Raw genomic sequence first — 20,673 nt, 5'->3', positions numbered from 1 at the left:
GAGGGAAGTATGTTTTTAGCAGAGAATATGTTAATATTCTATATGAATATGTTAAACAATATACAACTAAGGCTTCATAATATAATAGGTGAGATATAGTTTTATTATAATAGGATGTAGAAATGTAAAAAACAAAATTACTTATGAAGTATCTCCAATAATGTATATGTTAATAGAAACAATAAAGGACACATTAGTTGAGGATATTATTAATGCTTATTTTTGTAGATGAGGATTATACCAAATGCTTTCTTCGGTACACTTTCTGTATTCAATTTTTTTTTACATTAAGCAATATTAACTTTATGAGCCATAAAAATAGTTCAAGTCATCACAGAAGATAATTTAGCTTTGTTATTCTGACTCTTAGTTGGTTTAATTTGGCTTTTGACCCTTCTCTAGGAAATGTATAGACAAAACAAACCTAAAAGCTAAAGAAATAGAGAGCAAGTCATTATGTTGAAGTATATAGTGAATGAGCCACATACTAGAGAGAAATTCTGGAAGGTACTATGAGGCTTGAAGTCAGCATCATGTCTAAAGGAGAACAGGAGATCAGAGGCTAGCAGAGGTATAAGTACTCATGATCTCATCATTGTCCATAATTGTGCCACCCAGTAGGGAAGTCTTGTTTAAGGCAGAATCAGGATCTCCTGGGATGGAACCTCATGACCCCATGGCTGTTACAGCCATGATGCACTGGTAGTTGATCTACAGCTCTTGATGCTGAGCTCAGCAGCCTTCTTAACACTGGTCCAGGCAGCCATTATTACTGGATCCATAAGGTGGCACTTGTCTGTCATTGCTAAAGTTGGGGAATCTCTGTTCTTATTAACAAGCCTTAGTCTTCTTCCATTTTAGATGATGGAGTCACACTATTAAAATGTCTTACCTTTTCTTTTTCCTTCAGGAGCTAATGTATCCTATTCTATCATCTCCATTCCCGGGGACTTAATTTCTTATAACACAAACCCCTTATTTTCCTGACAGACATGGCAAAACTAAAGAACAGAGCTCTGCAAACAACATAGTGTGATGGTAGAAGGAAGCTAGGGAGGCCAATTTTGGCTAACTATAAATAAACTTGGATTTTGGGAAGGCTTTTGTGATTACTTTTATTAAAGTAAGTCCAGCTGAAGAACTTTTCAAAACTCTTGGGAAATAGAGTAGCATTGAAGGAGCTGGGAGAAGGGAGTTGAAACCTGGTTACGTGTTTCTACTCCTCAAAGAAAGTTGGAAGATGAGTTTTACTGAACTTCAGCCTACATAAAATAAGCTTGGGGCTGCCACTTACCTGGGTTAATAGGAGCATCAAATGAAACAGGTTGTAATAAGAACTTGATTAAACCCCATTAAATACGCAAATACAAATGTGCCATGTGGTCAGAACTCTAGACAAAAAGGGCTGTTATTGGAAACCTCTAAAATAGTGATACAGATGGTGGGCTGTCAAAGAATGAATCTACAAGTTCTTCTTTCTTCTCTTACTACTTTTTTTTTTTGTCTTTTTGCTATTTCTTTGGGCCGCTTCTGCGGCATATGGAGGTTCCCAGGCTAGGGGTCTAATCGGAGCTGTAGCCACCGGCCTACGCCAGAGCCACAGCAACTCGGGATCCGAGCTGCGTCTGCAACCTACACCACAGCTCACGGCAACGCCGGATCGTCAACCCACTGAGCAAGGGCAGGGACCGAACCCGCAAGCTCATGGTTCCTAGTCGGATTCGTTAACCACTGCGCCACGACGGGAACTCCTCTTACTACTTCTTATTCTTTCTTATTTCAATTTCCAATTTAAATTGTGGGATCCCTGTTATGGGATAGTTCTCCTTTTTTCACCTCATAAAGCATTTTGTAAGCTAATGAATAAGAAATGTTTAACCCCAAATCTAGGTCAGGAAAACCAATGATCTTCAAATGCTACCTTTCTTAAACTCTTCCCAATTGCGCTAAAAAATGTCATTTCTTCCTTATTTGAATTTCCATAGCTCTTTGTTTATATCTTACTATGTTCTTACTTTACCTTTTCCCAAGCTTCCTTTCCATTTGACTTTTGGTTCTCTAAAGAGAGATACCCAATCTATCTCATTTTACTATATCTTCACTGCCAGGCACATAATGGGAACTAAATATAAAATTATTCAATTGAATTCACTTTTAAAACTGTTTTCAGGAACCTACTATCTGCTGAGTTCTGTTGTAAGTGGAATGGAAATAGTATCTCTGTCTGAGGCTACACACAGATGTTTTCAGAAACAGAGCATTTATGAGAAGGAGTTTGAGAATTTCTTAAATTCCTTTGTAATTTAGGTTTTGATTTCCCAAAAATAAAATATCAAAGCCTGTGGAGGCTAGCACTTCCCCTGTTTCAAGCAAATGACAGCACCCAGAGCAAACTTGCTCAAAGAGGAAGTTACTACCTTGTATTTCGACCAAGCCTGTATTGATAGTTCCAGGCTTTTCCCGAGAAATTACAGTTTGACCCTCTTTGCACTTCTCTGCTAGTGTACTTTGGTGACAACAGTTTGGGGCCAGTCTTCCTTTCAGAGTTTGGTTCTTCTGATTCTCTCTCAGAGCCTTCAATATCCTGATATCCATGGTTTGGGTGGCTGCCTTGGAGCCAGAAGGCCACAGTAAGAGAAATAGCAAACAACCTAGAATTGCTTATCAGATTGGTGAAAGAACTCCCAAGCTAGTCATCTTTCCTACATCCCCTCCCCCACTTCCTACTTGTTAGGTGATGCTAAGGAGCTGGCTGACCTTTCATAGCATAGTTCCACTATGCTTCCCATCCCACATCCTTCTTCAATTGCTAGGAGATTTAAGAGTTGTGCCTCTGCCCCTACAGTGCCTGGTGCCGCCTCTACCATCACTCTTGCCCCATGAAATGGCAATGGTCTGTCCTAGTTCTGAGCTTTGGAAATCTGAGAAGAAGTCTTATTCCTCTTTCTCTTTCCAGAGCCTATCATATGCCAAGTATACACTAGGTGCTCAATACATGTCAGTTGAAAAAAATAAATCATTGCAACCAAAAGCAATCTCTTTTCCTCTCACACCGCCATGCTTCACTTTTATGCCTCCCTAAATCTTAGACTTTTAAAACAGATATTAGACTTTTGTCTTCCTGCTAACAGAGTCCTGTCTTTTTCATCCAAGTGGAGAGAAAGTTGCCTGGGGGTAGATTTCAGGTCTATTTACTTTTAACATTAAAACTTCACTTTTCCTCAAAAAAGCACTGTGATGCTTTCCCCACACATCAGAAAATATCTAGAAACCTGAGACAGTGGAAGATAAGATAGACACACATTCCTGCCCTCAAGGACTGTGAAATCTATTACGAGAGACGGGGGCTGGAATAGAACATGAAGGTTCTGAGAGTGAAATGCAGCCAGGAATCTGTGGGAGAAGCAAGCCTTGCTTTTGTTCATTCAGCATTTCCACAGAGCCTACATTTAGCCAATCATGGTGTCAGGTGTGTGCTTGACAAAGAGCTTGGCATGGTCTCTGTCTTCATGGTGTGTATCACAGGGAAGAGACATGCAGCTAAGTTCACGTTATTTTATGACATCTAAAGTATTTTTGTGCTACACACATGTATCCATTGTGATGAAATACAAAAAAAAAAAAAGTAATGAAGAAAGATACTTGAGTTTGAGTTCTCAAAGAAAGAATGGATTTGCCAAGGAGACCTGATGGGCCAGATCATGAATGCTGGTGAGTCTTTCTAAAAGGTTTAAGACAGGATCCTTGGAGCAATGGGGAGGCACTGATGGTTTTTACAAGGGAAAGTGACATGATCAGATTTGTGTTTTAGATAGATGGTTCTGGTAGCAGAGTAAGATGGATGGGGTGAGGGGAGAGAAACTCACAGCAGTGTGACAGCAGCTTGAAGGTGGTTCCAGTTGTCCAGGCTTCCAATAAATGTTTGCTGTTAAAGAGACAAACATCAGAAGACCCCACTGTGCATTGAAGACCCTGAGGGAGGAGTGTGCATATTAATGTGCCCTGCATGAGGCAGGAGGGAGAATGTCTTTGCCCTAGCTGCCTCTTTGTGCCTGGCGTCCCACAGAGGATGTCCCTGAAGGCTAGCAAGCTCCATGCCCAGAGGCACTCTATTAATGGCCCTTTCCAAGATAAAATGTAGTTCAACATTCCAGGATGATTAGATAAATTTGTAAATATAATCAAAACATGTTTTTCTATGGTTTCCAGGATGGAATCAGAAAAATAATGCTCAAGGGAAAAAAAAAATACATCTGTTCTTTTTTTGCATCTTATTTTAAAATTTCTTTTTTTTTTCTTTCTTTTTTTTTGGTCTTTTTAGAGCCTCACATGCAGCATATGGATGTTCCCAGGCTAGGGGTTGAATTGGAGCTGTAACCGCTGGCCTATACCACAGCCACGGCAATGCCAGATCCAAACTGCATCTTTGACCTACAACTCATGGCGATGACGGATCCTTAACCTGCTGAGCGAGACCAGGGATTGAACCTATGTCTTCGTGGCTGCTAGTCAGATTCCTTTCCACTGAGCCATGATAGGAACTGTTATTTTAAATTTTTTGGTTCTGGGCCAATGAACTTAGAATCAAAACTCTTGGAGGGAGATTATGCAGCCATTTTCATTCCTAGAAGCCTTGGCCCATGGAAAAGCACAGGTACATTAGACCAGACTGGCCACACAGCTTACAACTAGAACTCTCTTGGCTGTTAGAAAGAGGGACTCATTTTCTTCCACTCTGAGATCTAGAAAACATTCTTGAGGAGACTTAACAGATCAGATATCTTGTGGATTATTTTACTTTTCAAGATGTATGCTGCCATGAGGTTGGTTCTGACAAGTCAGAACCATTCCAGGCTCACCTTGATTCAGACCAGAGACTCAGAAGGATATATTCTGACCCCCTCAGGCTCCCATAAACCATGATTTCTTGACACCAGACATCAGAGACCATGGGTATGATCTTACTACCTGGAGGTTGGTACATTTACTTAGAAAGACCCGCCTCCTCTTGAGAAGCTGGCAACATGAATTGACGTGAAGGATGAAAGCAAAACAGACAAAAAGCAGATGGTATGCTTCTGACAACTCTGCCAAGTGCTTTTCAGGGATAATTGTATTGATTTTTCACAACGATCTACAGAGATTTTTGCTGCTACCATCTCCTTTTTTTTTTTTTTTTTTTTTTTTACAGAGGAGGATACTGAGGATTAGAAAGACACATGATCTTCTCAAGGCTAACAGCTGGTAGTTTATTGGAGGTGCCAGGATTTGAACCCAGATGATCTGACTCTACAACAGTCAGTAAGCACAAAGGACTACCTAATGTATAATTAACAGTCATATCACTTGGGTTGTAGTTATTTGAATTGTAACAGGAGATGAGACTTTTAGGGAGAGAAGAAGGAGGACCAAGGGTATGATTATTAGAGGAACAGTTCTTGGTCTTCATTAAGAGTAATTATATTAAAAATGGATACAAGGCAAAGAGCTGGAATGGCCTCAAAGAGCAGTGCTACACACAGGCACAGAATCCAGAATTTTCCTAAGATCTGTAAAATACCATACTAATAATCAGAGTTCTTTCCAGGATCAGTAAAGTATCCTTTTGGCAAAACTTTTGAAAGTGGTAAAAAATTATTTAGGAATCTCCAGAACCCAGTGAAATTCAGGAAGTAACTTTGACCTTTAGGGTCCCTCACTTGGGCTGAACTCTTTATTCCCTGGATTGTGTTACAGAAACATACAATGTGTGAAATCTCAGCCTTTCTTTTTAGGCTCTAGAACTAGGGTCAGCAGACCTTTTCTGTAAATGACCAGATAGTGAATATTTTAGGCTTCGTGGGCCACAGGGTCCCCAACACACCCAATCAGTTCTGTCTGTTGTTGTAGCATGAAAGCAGTCATGGATACTAAATAAAAGGTCGGGTGTGGCTCTATTCCTGCAGTACTTTACACAAACCTGTAGTCAGCTGGACTTGGCCTGCGGGCAGTCCATTGTTGTTTGCCAAACTCTGCTCTAGAACCATATTAAGGTGGCATCAGAAAAGAACAAGTAGCCAATCATTCATTCAATAAATACTTAGTAAGTGCCCAATGTCTAATATATGCCCCTGGGGAAGTTCACAGTCTAATGGAGAGAACAGACACATAAGAAACTAAGTACAGTGTAGTTCAGGATGCTGCAGGAATGCCAAGGGGTGAGCTGATCAGTCCTTCTGGGGGAGCTGAAAGAAGGTTTCATGGAGGGAGTAACATTTTAAGCAGACCAACCTTTCTCCTTTCCTCAGCCTGGGGAGACATTGCTAATCGATTTCTGCACTATTCTTCCAATCCCAGGCACAGCCCCATCATCCCACTGAGCACAGACATTAACACTACTGAACGACGTTGCATTTACCATGTGAAATGTGACTATTTCCACTCTTCCCTTAAAGGATGAACAGGAGCTCCCTGGCAAGGATGGAAGGCATTAGATACAACAGGGATACTGTGGGGAGGATAAAAGCAAGGACATGCACAATGTTCAAAGGAGCACTGAAACTTTATCAAAGGAGGAGCAAGGAATTCAGAGCAGAAAATGGACTGGAGGTAAAGATGGATAGGGGCTGCAGTCAGGTCACCAGGAGTCTCAGAGTCACACTCAGGCTTCTGACTTATGTCATCAATTCAGCGTTGTGATCCTACTTATATTGTAGAATATCCTTTGTAAAAGTGATATGAATGCTGGATTAAAAGGGTAAGTTGAGGGATGGGCAATGTAACATAAGGAGAGACTGTATAAAAGCTGTTGAAAAAAAATCCATGAGAAATAACAAATATCTACCATAAGATATTGGTGGTAATGATGAAAAAATGAAGAGAAAAAAGATTGAATACTCATTAAAGGTGCAGAATTTGCCGTTCTTGGTTATCAAATTGGATGTGGAATTAAGAGGGAAGGAAGAGACTAGGATAACATTCTAACCTTAGAGGTGGCTTCTGTCCTGCAAAGAAAGACTAGATACACATAAGAAAGAAATATAATGAAGCCAACATGCCTAATGTCATGATTTGAATAAAGTCTTGAAAATCTGTGCAAAGTCGGGAATTTTGGAAAGAGGGGACCATCAGTCTTGGATGTTGGGGAAAACCTCAGCTGATTTTAATTTTTAATTCCCCGTGCTTTATAGCACAGCCATAGAATTGAATCAGACGTTGCATGCCTCCAGTTAGCTCATTAGCAATGAAGGATCTGATCTTTACAAGAAAAATTGGGAAATTTCACCACAGATGGGATTGCCTTGATTGCTTGGTGAGGCTGTGACTGCACAGTCAGCAACAGGTGCTGTTGCTTTTGTGGAACTCTGTGCTTCAAAAGACAAGCTGAGACTCCAAAGTGGTTGGTGAATAACAATTTACACTGATTGCAAAAACCTGATCTTGTTTTTTCTCAAACTTCCCTCTTATGTTGTGCAAGTGGAGGTACCATTTTTTAGTCCAACCTATTGTTAAATGTGTACTTGTGAATTTTTTTCTAGTCTGAAAGTCCTATCTCTCACCCTTTTGCTCTGTCCCATCTCATGGGCTTCTGAAATGTGAAGCTCTAACAATGGAGAAAGAATACTTTTTTTCCAGAGAAACACTGACAACATGAGATGGTTATCTTTAATAATCAGGAAGTGCCTAATCTTCCCCTTTGGGGAAAAGAAAAGCTAATAGAAATCTCCATAGTTTTACTTGTGGGAAGTTAATGGCAAATTCAGAAAATGTGAACAGATGGAGTGACAAGTGGTAGCCCATCTAGTATATATGAATATGTGTATTGAGGGCATTTCAAGCCTTAAAAACATGAATAGAGATTGGAGATACTTGAACCAAGTAGAGAATATGCTAGATGGGTTAAAGAGAGATTTCAGGTCTTTCTTAGTTTACTAGGCAGCTGCCAAATTGGGTAACATTGTTTCTTTTCCCTGAGGCATAGATGTGAGATACAGTAACCTCCATGAAGTATCATCTCGCTTGGATTTGTACGAAAAGAATTCACTTGAAATGCACTTTTAATAGTCTATCCAAGATGTGCCTTTCTCACATATAAAACTTAGTTCCTATGTTTATTTTTGGCATTATGTCCCTTAGAAAAGCTTGATGGCCATGCTAACTGAAGCTCTGAAAGTCTATATTGTGCATAAAAGCTTGGCCAAAAATATTTTAAGCTATTTTAAAGTCAACCTCCAACTAAGATAATTGACAAGAAGCTCCAAGATACTTTGTTAAATCTTCCAAAAATGTCTTTTTTTTTCTTTAAACTTTGGTTCAGTACTGATGAGTTGTTTCTTAGAGAATTTACTTAATTTCTCCTTAATTTCTCATCTGTAAATTGAAATGACCTTAATATCTACCTTGCAAGATTTTCAGAAGCAGAGAAAAATATATTTTAACTGGAATGTAATACCTGATAGTGAGCAAGCAATACATAGTAGCTATGATTATGTTCATGGTTCTTGTGATTTAAACAAAATGAAATCAAAAGCATCTACAGACCTCCTCAGGCCTGTAAGTTTCTTGTAGTTTACTGCTATCTCCTGGAAGCAGAGTATGTTTGTGGAGGATACAGAGTTAAATGGGCAACGACCACTTAAGTTTTTTAAAAAAGGAATAATGCTCTTGTTCTTTGCTGCTGACCTTTTTTTCCAGTGACCTCTTTACCTCCCCATTTTCCACTTAGACCCATTAGCAGGATGAGCTGCAATATGCTGCTTGTCATCTGTTTCAAAGACACAGTGATAGGATACAGGTACACCAGATGGATAAACCTAGTGTGACTAATTATTGTGTATTTGCCTTTAATTATTATCATTTATTACCAGAGGGAAGACAATAGAGATTCTCTAACTTAGAAGAAACTGTTGGCAGCAGGAAAGTTTTTCTTGCGACATTATTGAGCACAAAAGTTTTCATTGTTGGCAAAAAAGAAAACAAAAGTGTACACATAAAATAGGTAGATAGATACATAGATAAAATTTGTTGGCTTTAACATTCAATTTAGTTGGTTTCAATAACTGACTTTAATTTTTAAAGACTCATCCAGAGAATTTTGGATATTGACCCCCCCCCCTCAGTACTTTTTCTGTCTTTCACAGAACAATACGTCAAGTAATTAGAACATGTGATGATTATTGAGATTTAGGAGAGGATATTGAACCTGGAAAATCATCTCCAGATTTTAAAAAGTAGGCATTTCCATGACTTTTTCATCACTTCTGTTTTTATTTTTCTTTCATTGTAAACCAGTATTTTTTTAAAAAAACTTTTACTTGTATTAGAATTCTGATCATGAGAGAGATGATTTTAAAAGCATGGAAGTTTTTTCCCCCACAAGGGTAAGAGCTGTTTTCATAAAGTGAGCCACTTTATGGGAAATTTCTAGGGGAAAGTTTGTACTCGAGTAAATTTAATATGTAGACAAGAATATGTGTTATAAAGGAGCCTAAAATCAGCATGAGTGGTTTGACATATTGACATGCCCAAACTCCTAAACAGCTGTGATGCCTCTGCTATGGGATAATGAATTAAAATAAATCTAAATGAGAAGACAGTGCTCTGTAATATCATGGAAGTTGCATTTTATGAAGAGAGTCTTTTAATTTTATAAAGAGACTTATTTTAGAGAAACACCTGTGCCATGGAGTTTTATTTGGTGGAATAAAAACAAAAATAAAAACAGTGAAGTCTCCTCTAATAGTAACATAGTTAAGGTTAATCCTTCAATTTGAATCTGTATTTTTCTTTTCTTTTCTTTTCTTTTCCTTTTCTAGATTCTAGGATCATGTGGTTATAAAGATAGGAATTTGGAGGTTTGCCATAGGAAAGAGAAGAAAAGTAGATGTTGAAGCTAGAGTAGTGCTTTTAAAATGAAACAATAGGTGTGGAATCAGAAGCTGAGATGAAGTATAGTACCTCGGTGGAATAATTCAGTGCATCTGCTGGGTAGGAGGGAGCTAAGCCTGGTTCTAAGAAGGGTGGATGTGTGCCCCTGGATGTACTGGCACATTTCTCTTAGCTATGTGTAGTGACCATTTATTGTTTTGAGGGGCTTCCCAGTATCATTTTCCACTTCAAGACGTCTTTTATTTCCTCCTCTTCCTCTATGGAAATAGTCTTCTCTTAGCCAACAGGCATAATTAGAAGAAGTGGAAGCTCTTTGTTCTCAAATGTGAATCTTGAGTACAGGAATAAAGAGATTTAAAATAGTTGGGTTTCAGTGCATCCTGATCATACTGTTTGAGCTTCAAAACTCTGACTCTGGTTCCTGCTTCCTGGCCTCTGAGACTGCCCTGTGTCACAGAAATGTACATACCAGAGATCTGTGGGGGGAAGAGATCTGTGGTGTATCTTCTTTGTGTAAAAGCGTCTAATTGCTAGTGCTTAACTGTCCATCTCTTTCTTCCCCTTGTCATAACAATCGGAGATTCCAGTGATGGAGTCTCCATCAGCCTGAGTCCATGAATTGGAACTTTGTAGGGAATAACCTCTAACATATCTAAAGATGGACATGTTATGTGAATGACACATAAATCATGGATTTCAGCCACTGAAATGTATTGTTCTTATTGGAGCAAAACTTAGCCTACCCTGACTATTACAGTATGGCATGATTGAATAAGTGCAAGATGAGTAGTAAGATTTGAGTTTATTTCTTATTCTGTGAAGTGGCCTTGTACAAGTCATTTGAGTCTACATGAATCATTAATCCACTCTCAAAATGCATGAGTGACTGGGTAGAATAGAAGTAGAGTCAAATTAAATGAAAAAAAAAGTGCACAGTAGTTCTTAGTGCCTGAAAGCTCTTTGGAAGAGCTTTCCTGGGCAAATGGACATGTTCGGTGCTATACAGAGAAGCTCAGAGGTTGGTTTCCATAAGAGCAGCTCCATTTAATTAGTTTTATATAATGTGAGGTTATATGCAATATTTAATATTTAATTTAAATGTTTTCTTGGTTAAAGTATTTGAAAACTATGGATTTAATAATCTCTAAATTTCATTCTAATTCTCCTCTACTTAATCATTATTAAAATGGTCCAGCTATGTCACCCTATTCACCTATCATAATCTTTCCAAAAACTTTTATCTAGGTTACTTTTTTTCCAAAGGGCAGAAGTGTAAAGGGTAAAGAAAACTTATGCTAGATAGAATTGGCCAGTGGGAAACTGCTATATAGCACAGGGAACTCTACCCAATATTCTGTGATAATCTATATGGGAAAAGAATCTGAAAAAGAATGGATGTGTGTATAACTGAATCGCTATGTTGTATAGCAGAAACACAACATTGTAAATCAACTATACTTCAATAAAACATAAATAAGTAAATGTAAAAAAGAGAAAACTTATGCTAGATATTCTCAAGGATATTTTCATTCTTTTTTTTGCCTTTTTTTTTAAGGACCACATCCACCATATGGATGTTCCCAGGCTAGGAGTCAAATCAGAGCTGTAGCCTGTTGGCCTGCGCCACAGCCTCAGCAATGCCAGATCCAAGCTGTGTCTGTGACCTACACCATAGCTCAGAGCAACTCCAGATCCTTAACCCACTGAGTGAGGCCAGGGATTGAACCTGCATCCTCATGGATCCTTGTCAGATTCCTTTCCTCTGTGCCATGATGGGAACTCCTGATACTTTCATTCTTGGTTTATTCAACAACCTTACTGAATGGTAACTAAACTCATCTAGTATGAAGAAAATGAAACTCAGAAGAGTGAAACTCCTTCCTTTGAACTAGAATTTAAACCATCCTTTTGTGCCTCCCAAGACTATCCTATCGTTGACTCTACTATACCTTTATACCAAATTTTATGAATTTGATCATTTCTCAAAATAATGGAATTTTTTACAAAATTTTACAAAATTAAAAAAAATTAAAATTAAAAATTTCTGGAGTTTATTTTCCTTTTGTGTAAAAACACAGAAAATTCCTGATATTTTACTTTATAAAAAGAGATTTTCTTTGAACATTGATTCTATGGAATTACATGGTTTTCCCTATTTTGACAATGCTAAGAACGAAAGCGCAGGAATCATGGCTGAAGATTCAACTTTTTCAAATAACAATTGCCTGAGCCTGATATAGAGCAATCTCTAAAGGGATTCATTATCATGTAGATCAATTTGATAGGCTAAGACCACCAACTCAGCTATTCTATTCTGATGCTCAGTTTCCTATGATTAGATAAATATCTGCCCTCCTTGGAAAGAAAGATTTTTTTTTTTTTGGCTTTTTGTTTTTTTAGGGCTGCACCTATGGCATATGGAGGTTCCCAGGCTAGGGTTCCAGTGGGAGACGTAGCTGCCAGCCTACACTGCAGCTACAGCAATGATGGATCCGAGCCCACACCACAGCTCACAGCAACACCAGATCCCCAACCCACTGAGCAAGGCCAGGGATTGAATCCGCAACCTCATGGTTCCCAGTCAGATTCATTTCCACTGTGCCATGATGGGAACTCCCAAAAGAAAGATTTTTAAAACACTTTCTTAATAATCTATTCATAACAATCATAAGAAAACAGATAAAGTTGACATCATTCTTAAACTATAAGAAAGTAAAATATATAAGAAACTATCTTATAAGATACTTATATATCTTTAACTTACACATTTTATAAGATACTTATACATCTATAAGAAAGTAAAATAGAGGTAAGTAGAGGAATTCAATGAATGATAGTGACATAGAAAAAGATGCTGTGAACAGATGGTGCTAGGATACAAGACATGATCTTTCAGACTAAACTGGAGAAATGAAAGACAATATACCACTGAAAACTCAATACTTTCATAGCAGTTATTCATTTATAAAACAGATATTGATTGAGGACCTGCTATGTACCTGGCACTGTTTCAGACCCTACACCAAATAAACTTTTTCTCCTCTGTATCTATGAAGCCTTCAGTAGATCTAAAATAGAAATGGCTTTGAGTGATTATTATGTGTCAGCGTAGGTTCATCAACTGCAAAAATTGTACCATTATCATGGGGTGTGATAATGGGGAGCTATGCATGTGGATGGGCTAGAAGGTACATAGAAAATCTCTATGCTTCTTTCTCAGTTTTGCCATGATCATCAACTGCTCTAAAAAAAAAATGAAGTCTTAAAATTAAAAACAAAAAAAGTGGATAAGGAGTTTAAAAGCCACCAGTGTTTCTGAAACCTGCCCTCACCAAATTAATCCGTAGGGCTTTAAATCTTCAGACAGCTGGATTAAACTCATAGAGACCTCTCATTCCCAAAGGTAACCTTCCATAAGATCATTGTTCACTGGGTACAATTAATGCTGAAGTTGTTTGTTTACTCCCTGATTGATTCATTTATTCAGCAAACACTTACTGAGTGTCTGCTATGTGTTAGCACTTGACATCCAGATGTATAATCCAGGTTACTACATGTAACCTGGCATTCATTGGGCATATATTTGAGTAGGGGAATCAATAATAAAGAAGTAAATGAATAAAAAAGTACTTGAAATGTTTGATCAATTCTATATTGTTATAAATCTCAGAGGTCTAGTACCTGACTACATATATGACAGATATTCAAATTAAGGAATAAGTAATTCCTCACCAAATCAGGCTATACATATACAGATTAATTAATAAATGCACTTAGTTATCCACCAAAGAGTTATTGAATTGGTACTATGTGATGAACCCTATGTTAAGAATTGGATCCACAAGGTTGAATATGACTCTGCTCATGCCTATAATGTCATTTATAGTGGTGGAAGAGATGGACATACAAAAAAAAAAAAATCTCAAATTAAAATGAGAAGTGTTTTAGGTTTCCTGGGCACACAGTGCTTCAGAAGTACAGAGGGAAAGAAACTAGGAAAGATTCACAGAGATGATGATTTTGCAGTTGGACATAGTACATGTTGAAGCCCAGAGTTCTAGTTCAGTTACTCAGTTTCTGAGACTGGTAAATGACAAGTGAAGAAAGAAGAAGAAAAACAAATGTTTCTTTGCAGGATTCCCAGGCCTGGGTGACTAGGATTGAGGCTGCTCCCTGCAAGCCTGGAGTAAACAAAACACCTTCATCCTCCTTTACTTCCTATGGGAAACTCATTGTTTCCCATTGAACATATGCACATCCCTCATGATCTTCGCTAATGATAAAAGGTCATGGGCATGTTGACAAAACAATAAAGACAAAAGGATACTCTCAGTCTCAGGTACTTGTTAGTTCTAAAATGCACTTTAACCCCATGAGTTGCTGGAATGGAGAGACTAAGGTGCAATAACATGGAGATGGAACAAACCCATTCAACTCCATGGCTGACAAATGATAGACCAGAAAGATAAGGTTAAAAGTCCACTCTCATGTTGCTCCCGTTATAGTAATGCTGTGCAGTTTATCATACCTTCCTCGGTTAAGGATGTCTTTCTTTGATGTTAGGTATTTGGATTCTCTATCATTCCAGAAAGAAACTTACACACTGAAAACTTCTTTCTAAAAAAAAAAAAAAATTGTTATAGAAACAATGCCATCTTTGCGGCTCAGATGTAAAAATTATCCAATCCTTCAAATGGATTCCTTGTTTCCTGTTCATATCCCAAGAGGCTTTTTTTTATCTTCTACTCTCCAGAATCATTCTTTCTATCTAGAGGAACACCTTCTTAAGAGAGAGCAAGAGACGTTCTTTGTAAGATGGAAAGGTGCTTTATAAGTCTTGACATCCATAAAACAGTGTCTTCTTTGGCCTGTTGAAGCTGGTGGCTTAGAAGAACAGGATCTACACAGGGCAAGAAAAGTCAAATTTCCTTGTAAATTGCACTCATATCCAGCATCAGACAGCATGGATTTCTGCCCCTTAAAATTCTTAAAAGGAGCATTTAATTCCCTCCTCTGTTATTCCCGTCAAAGAGAAAGCCCTTGACTTCAGAATTAAATCCCAGAATTACAATCAATTTATTTATGAGATACCTAAAATGCATGAAATCAAAAGGATCTAAAATGTAGCTTCCATTAACTTTTACATTTGAGTTGTACTCTATTTCAAGGATAGAATCTCATCGTAAACCTCTAGATATAGATCAGATGATGGGCAGTTCCAGGTATTTCTCTATCTGAAGGAGATTTTTTTTTCCCTGTAAAAGAAAAACTTTTAACATAAGTTTAGTGCTATCTTCTGTTGGCACTGACCCTATGGTGGGCACGGGGGTTGCTGCCAATTTATTAGACACATGATTAGTCCTTTGGTTATTTGAAATGCTTTAGTGGGCATGTTTTTCTTGGCATATTAGGCTGAGTTAGTGGTGTCGAGTCCAGGCTCTGCCAACAAACAGACCTCATTTCAAAGTTTTTATCTTTCTTTTTCAAGCTGTGTCACCCTTAGCAAACTCCTTTATCTCACTATGCCCTAAGTTCACCTGTAGATGGTGATGATACATACTTCTGGGGGGAATGGCAAGATCAAGGGAGAAATGAAACAAAAACCCATGGCACAATAACTGTTCATGTCTGTGAAATAGTGTTTTTATCTTCATACAACTCTATTAAGAGGGTAGAGTAGGATGGCTAGCTCATCTTACAGAAGAAAGAAAGGGAAGGATGGGAGACACTAAACAAGTCACTTAAGACCAGATGGACTGCCAATGGCTGGTCTCTTACTTTTAAGCTGGTACAAACCAAATCGTTTATAGTTGTTATTATTTGTCTTCAAAGAAACCAATTTAAAATAAGTAGAATATGTATATGTGTGTATATATATAATGTATATTCTACTTTGAAGCAATGTATATATTCACTTTGTAACTATGTATATATGTATGTATAATAGCTACCTAATGATCTTTTATATAAACTTTATCATAGAAAATCTATATTATGATAGAGTAGGTAAAATTTCAGTTTTTAAGTATTTAAATTTAAAGATTGCTTATGGATAATCGACTTTTATTATAAGTTGATATCATGACTAAAATTGAGGTACACATTTAAGAGCGTTAGGAAAATTAAATAAGTTACTTCATGACTTACGAAGAGTTTTAAATTGAGTTTTTAAATGCCATTTGACAGAAACATTCATATTCTGTTGTAGCTTGGAAAATATATATTAATTGGTATATATGTGTATGTATGTGTATTGTGTGTATGTATGTGCTTATATGGATATATTACACACACACGCAAACACACTTTTTCTTCTTTCCTTAACCTCCATATGGATCCTCACTTGAATTTCCCTTTTCCCGTTGTTTCCAACAATTATACACTCTAAGTGAAAAAGAATCCCTCAGTTGTTTCTTTAATCAAAATAAACTCATGCTTCTTTCTTGATCCAATTTAGATGGAATTTCTTTTGTCTAAATGGGACTATCATTTTGCACCATCATATCCAGACTCTATGAAATCCGCTTACAGAATCAAATAAACCAACTTCGATTTCATATTTCCAATAAGAAGGAAAAAATACAATTAATTTTTTTTATATTAAGAGAAAAAGATATGTATTATTTGCTTGTTTACTTTTATCAAAGCTTTTCCTTTGAGGGTGGATGGAATCCCTCTGAGCATTTTCATCTCAGTGGTAAGTCGGTTTGGAATCTGAATAGAAGCTTCCTGAAAATATTATTTTTGGAAAACTGACACTAATTCAAAGTCAACCCTAATAATGTAAGGCTATCATCAGAGGAGCAGAGTGATAGGAGTGAGCAGAGTTTATAAGGATGAGCCAAAGCATTTGGAACCCTTCTCTGGTCCTCAACCAAAGACCCAGCGCTGAATCTTGGGAAGAGAGCCTGGAATAACCAGCAATTAGGCCTAGTCTTTCAACATTATTGTTCATCCTCTTGCTTGTAAATTACAATACATTCCTTTTATTAATTCAAGATAAGGCTTTCTTCTCTATCTGGACATTGTTTTTTTGTTTGTTTGTTTTTTGCTTTTTAGGGCTGCACCCGTGTCATATGGAAGTTCCCAGGATGGGGGTTGAATTGGAGCTACAGCTGCAGGCCTACTCTACAGCCATAGCAATACAGGATCAGAGCCACGTTTGCAACATACACCTCAGCTCACAGCAACACTTAACCCACTGAGCAAGGCCAGGGATTGAACCCATAACCTCATGGTCACTATTCAGATTCTTTTCCTCTGCACCACAACAGGAACTCCCCATCTTAACGTTCTTGATTGAAAAAAAAAATCAACAAAACTTTATTAAATTTTGTGCCATGTATAGAAGCATGGCATTGGATCAAGCAGAATTTGGGCTGGGCAGTGCCCACTGTGTCCTGTGTCTATAAACATGGGCATAAACAACTTTCATATGATGCAATGGTTAGTGTGGAAGGACGAAGGAAGCAAAGGTGACTACAGCTTCTGTCAGAATAAGGGTTATGTCTCTGCTAACCACTGTAGCCATTATCCAGCATTATTTCTGGATCACAGTAGATGCCCAATAAATAAGGTGGGAGAGAGGGAATGAGGATGGGAGGTAAGGCATCATAACTCAAAGAGCTCAGGATGCCTTGAAGTTTCTTTAGAGGTAACTGGGATTTCTCCTGGAATGTAAGGAACAGAAGGGAAGGGTCATTCTGGAGAGAACAATTTGTATAAAGAAATACAGTCTATAAAGTAAGTTCATTTATGACCAGAGGGTAGAGTTCGCAGTGGGTACCAGTAGAAAAAGAAACTGTAAAAACTAGAGAATGAAGGTTCTTATGAGCAACACAAAGATTCAGAACATTAATTTATAGGAAACAAGCATAACAATCAAGTGTTGAGCTTGAAGTCTGGATACCAGAGAAGACTATTCTAAAAGGTTTTCTCATCTGCTAGAGATGATTCTTTTATTTACTAGGCTGAGTTTTCATTAAACTAAGAGAGGCAAGTTTTATGGGGCTCTAGATTTAAGTGGGTGGAATTTGGATTGGCCTTAGATTTAGGTAGTAATGTTGACAATGCACAAAGTAGGACAGAAGTTAAAAAAAAATAGATTTCAAGAGAGAGAGGGAAAAAAGAACATGGCAAAAATAAAACTTTTTTTAAAATAGATGCACTTTACTCAGGATGGATGATAATCAAGTCATGACCATGTAAATGCTGCTCTTGGTGAAACCCCCTGACTCCTCTTTCAAATGAGGCATACACATGCCAGTAATACCAGGCTTTCTAAATTGTTGTTAAGGTAGGGCTGCTTGTTGGGGTAATTTGAAATTGGAGTTTGATTGCAAATATGTAATTTAAAAACACTCTAGCAGCAATTACCCTAGTCATTTATTTTGAAGAAAGGATGCCCTCCCAAGGCACTTGCTTTCCTAAAAGGCTGGATCTAAGATTCCAGATGTATAAAGTCAAGTTGCTGCCTGGGAGGGGGTGGGATGTATATGTCATATGAATAGGAATTGTGATGTGGACACTACTGTTTCTGTATCAACAATGCTTAGGTCACTTATTCATATGATACTGGAAAAGAAATGACTGTATATGAAATAAAGTGAAATGACATGATTAACCTGGTGGAAGAAAGGCTTCTTTTCCTCTCTAAAAACACAAAATCAACTTCCCAACATTGTTGATTACATCTCACTGTCTTTCCCAGGTAACTTTGGAGTCTGTGACTTTCTGAGGGAGGAAAAAAAAAAAAAGATGCTGTGATAGTTGTAGTAGATGCCTCTTGGCTCAGTTGCCAACTCACAATGATCACTTTGGAAACAGCCATGATATATCGGGGAGGGCCCTCATGGTCATGTGCACACCATGTAACAACCAGCCAAGCTATGGGATGCAGCTGTGTGATCTCAGTGGAATTTTTTATTTTCCATCTCCAGGAGCCACCAAAGGAATACTCCTTCAGCGGTTTTGTGGAAAGTGTTAGGGGACTGCTTAAAAATTGGTTCTATGTATCTTGCAAACGCTTCATGAATTTCACTAAAGATTTATTCACATTGCCCAGGAAAAAATATCTGTGGCTACCTGGCATACATAAGTCAAAATGAGACTTGATAAATCCATCTTTAATCAATCAATAAAGAACTGTCAGTAAGTTTTATATATCCACAAGGGCTTGTCCAAGGGAGGTAGGGAGGAATCCACAAATGAAATAAGCTTGAGACATCAAGTAATGTGGCAGCAATTGAAGGCTTCCTTCTGCTTTACCTAGGATGGCTTTAGCAGGTTACTTTTTTTTTTTTTCTTTTCCTATCTCCAAAGTAGGACAGAGGTGGTTTGATGAAGGAAATTCCAAACCTTGTGGTAGCTAAAGCATTTTTTTTTTTTCAGGGTAATTTAGGGGGGTGTAAACTCTCCTCCCAACTCAAAGAATTAGAACATTTTCCAAGATCAGCAGACTTTCAAGCTCCCTTTTGAATCTTTCCAGAGATATTGATTAAGTGCATGATTCAGTTTCCTTTGGCTCGGGAGCATTTCCCATAGTGTTGCTTTGGGGAAGTCAAGGAGTTGCAAAATTGAAACTGTTTGATTGCTTGACGGATTGGTCCTGGGTCCAGGGTGAGTTGGGTTTTATGTTCAGTTGAGATGTTAACGGAGAGGTTAAGTCCACTTCTGGTGCCACATGGTAAAAAACATTGGCTATGGACCCCAGGCCACCGGGTTCGAACTGCAGTTTAGTACTAACCAGAGACAGAGAAAATTCCACCTGACTTCTATCTCTGCTGCCCTTTTGAGCGCTGATGGTCAGCAGCCAGCTTTCAATGGCAGATCTTAGATGGGATGCCTTTAGTCAGTGGCCCTGGGGAGCATGGCACTGCACAGAACTCTGGGAAGCTTGTCTTGTTTTCAGAGTGTTCCCTCTTTATTTTCTTTTCAATTAGTTTTATGTGTCTATTTATTTTCCTCAACAAGTTCATAATTTCATTTCTTCTTTCTGTTTATATTCCCTCTCTGTTTCCACCCAAATCCTGCCGTGCCCCACACTCTGAAAATCTGCTTGCTTTTTAAATCCATCTGCATTGAATTATTTATAGTTTTGATAAAGTCCTGTTTTGTCTGATGTTTATTTTCTTTCATAACAAGAAACCTGGGTGAACTTTTCCAAAAGACCAAAAAAGGATTCTAGTTTTTAAAGATGCTAGGCAACCCCTGACCAAAATGTACAAAACAAGCCTTGGGTGCCCTTTCTTTTGTGATTTTGATTTTTTCCCCTCTATTAAACATTCTTTCATCTAAATGTGTTGCAGGGAGGGAAAAGTAAATAAATCCTTTCAGTGTGGACTCTCTCCAGAATGCAATCACGTGCCTATCATTTACGTACTTCTCTTCACTAGCCAACCTCCGTGCTTCAATCATTTCTAGACCAATAATGATACTTTGTGAGTCCAGGAAAGGAATTCTGGGTTGTGACTGGCAGGTGTGGTCATGAGATAAAGATGCTCAGTCAAATATCCTACATTTTCTTTTTTACTTTAAATTCTACATGCAAACAACACGTCACATTTTGCAATCCCAATTTTAGTTTACCCCTGTAGATTTTCCATAGTTATCACTCTAGCTAATTTTTCACGTCATTCATATCACTGATCACTTTGAGCCTTTGCTGAACAGGTTTCAGACTCACAACCCCTGCCCCCTCTCCCCTTCCCCCTTCCTCCAGCACCCTTTCCTCTCCTTTGCCTTTTCCTATTCCATCCAGTGTTTCCTGAATTAAATTAATTAGCTTAGGTTTTGAAGGTGTGTCAA

This window comes from Phacochoerus africanus, chromosome 9 (assembly GCF_016906955.1).
Source record: "Phacochoerus africanus isolate WHEZ1 chromosome 9, ROS_Pafr_v1, whole genome shotgun sequence".
Lineage (NCBI taxonomy): Eukaryota > Metazoa > Chordata > Mammalia > Artiodactyla > Suidae > Phacochoerus > Phacochoerus africanus.
This window is presented reverse-complemented; position numbering follows the sequence as displayed.